Source organism: Nothoprocta perdicaria, unplaced genomic scaffold (genome assembly GCF_003342845.1).
Source record: "Nothoprocta perdicaria isolate Ctin4 unplaced genomic scaffold, notPer1 scaffold_59, whole genome shotgun sequence".
Classification (NCBI taxonomy): domain Eukaryota; kingdom Metazoa; phylum Chordata; class Aves; order Tinamiformes; family Tinamidae; genus Nothoprocta; species Nothoprocta perdicaria.
In genome coordinates, this window is record NW_020455854.1 from 627,506 (window position 1) to 629,832 (window position 2,327).

Below are 2,327 nucleotides of genomic sequence, written 5' to 3' on the forward strand. Positions count from 1 at the left end.
CGGCGGGCGCCACGTGACGGCGGCGGCCAATGGCGGGCAGCCCGCGAGGGTGGCGTGAAATGGCGGCCGCGGCGCTGGGGAAGGCGGCGGGCAGCGGAGCGGCCCTGGGAGGCGTCCGGGAGGGTCCAGGGCGCTGAGGCGCCAGGGACGCGCGTCAGTCGGGAGCCACATGAAGGCGAGAGCTCCCGCGCACAAGGCTGAGGACACACACACACCGTGGGCCATGCCCGTGTCACCYGTGTCCCCAGGACGCTCCTGCTACCTGTGTGGCCTCTCCCTGTCCCTAAGGCCACGGTGGAGCAGAAATGCACAGGTCACTGACCAAGGAATCCACCCAGCCTGGAGATACTGAAGGCTCCAGGAGGCTCCTGGATGGGCACAAGGCTGCTCCTGTATTTAGCTCTTCGGTACCTAMACTTTATCACTGTAAACACAATACTTGGAATTACATGGTCAGGTAGACAGGGAGGGCACAACAGTCGTCACCCTGGTAATTTTGTAGCTAGGAAATGCGATAATGCACAAAACAGGCAGGCAGCTGCAAAAGCCGCTCCACTAGTATCCATAGCCAGTCACACAGATCCCTTGGCTGTCACGGCACATTTGGAAACAGGTTTTTCCAAAGCTCATTCGGAGCTCATCTGGTGTGTCAGGTTAGGACAAAAGCTTTATGTGCTGCCAGTAACATAAGGGCTACTTTTTAACTCGGAGAACAATTAAAACCTTGGTTGAAAAGGTTCTCCTCTTGCAGTCAGGRAGGGGTTAAAGCAAATAAATATTTTTGACAGCTGTTACTACAGAGATGGAAATAATTACAGGAATAATTATGAAGACAATAGATTTTCCAAGAGAGAAACGAGCCTGCGTTAGGAACTTACGAAAACAGAGGAATATATAAGATCAAACTGACTGAACATCATCACTGGCAGATGGAAACATCAACATTAGCTGGAAGAGACACCCTTGCTTAYAGATTAAGGGAGCAGGTGAATGGATAATTGCTTTCTGATAATTTGCAGCACGTCAGATATGTCACTGTGACGTATCTGACATGCTGCAGCTACCATGCATGACTTGCGGCATGCGTGCTGCACTGCGACGCACCTGATGCACTGCAGATTGTCTTTCCTCTTGCAAGAAGTGTTAGAATTATGAAAATCATTTCGTCAATCGCAGCCACAAGAATACTGAGACAAGCCTTTGCAAAGTGTTATCTCCAAACCTGAACAGCAGAGATGTTTCATTCTTCTGTTTGTTCATTGGGGAAGGTGTCCAGTTGAAAGCCTTAAGAATGACAGAGACAGGATGGAGGCACTTTCAGTAACTGTTCTTTTTAAAAATATTTTTCTTAACATGGCACAAAGTTTCTTACGGTGCACTCCTATTAGTTGAACTATGTAATTTGTATGCCCGAAGCGTGACACTGTATTTGAAGGTCAAGACAGAATAAAGAATTGATTAGAAAAGCTTTGATCATCAATGTTTTACCTTGGAATATAGCAGAGAAGGTATCTTACTTATTTTCATATATTAAGACTGATAAGAGAGAAATACATGATACGCTATGGGAAACAATATTTCCTAGAATGCTACTTAAAGGCAAAATTTGGCCTTTCTGTGCAAGAAAGTCATCTTATTGTTAGCTTTTGCACTGGAGAATGGGGGAGGAAAAATGATGTTCTTGACAGGGAAGGAAATTATTTAGAAAGCTCCAGAATTCACCAGAGAGGGCAGAAGGGKCTGCTAGGAGGTCCCCACACCATCACACACACCACAGCAACCCGACAGAGAAGTCTGTAATACCACAGCAGCTGTGGACCCGTTCTCCATGAGCCCCCCTTGCCAAGGCCAAACCAGGCCCTTCCCCATCTCTCCTCCTGGCCGACCAAAACACCTTCCCCAGCCTTACCTGGGGTCTCTCCTACCTTTGTGCTCCACATCTCAAGCAGACCTGGCAATCTGCCTCTCTCCAGCCACTGCCCAGTGATGCCATGTGCCAGCTCTCCTTGCTGCTGGGCCCTGTGACACGACTCTCCTCGTCCTTCAGTTCTCTGCTGAGAACCCTTCTAGCCAGAGCGCTCACTGTGGAGCCATGGCTACTCCCAGCTAGACCTAGGACTGTGGGTTAGGCAATCCCAGGCCCTCCTAGGACATTACTTGTTACAGTTTATCATTAATAGCTTATTATGTTTATTTAGATAAATTAAATAAAAAGGCTACAATATATCAAAAATATAAATAATTTCCAAAATACATATACTACAAAATCTGATTTTTTTTTTTAAAAAAGTGTTCATTTTGCCAAGACCTTTTCAGATTCAAAACTC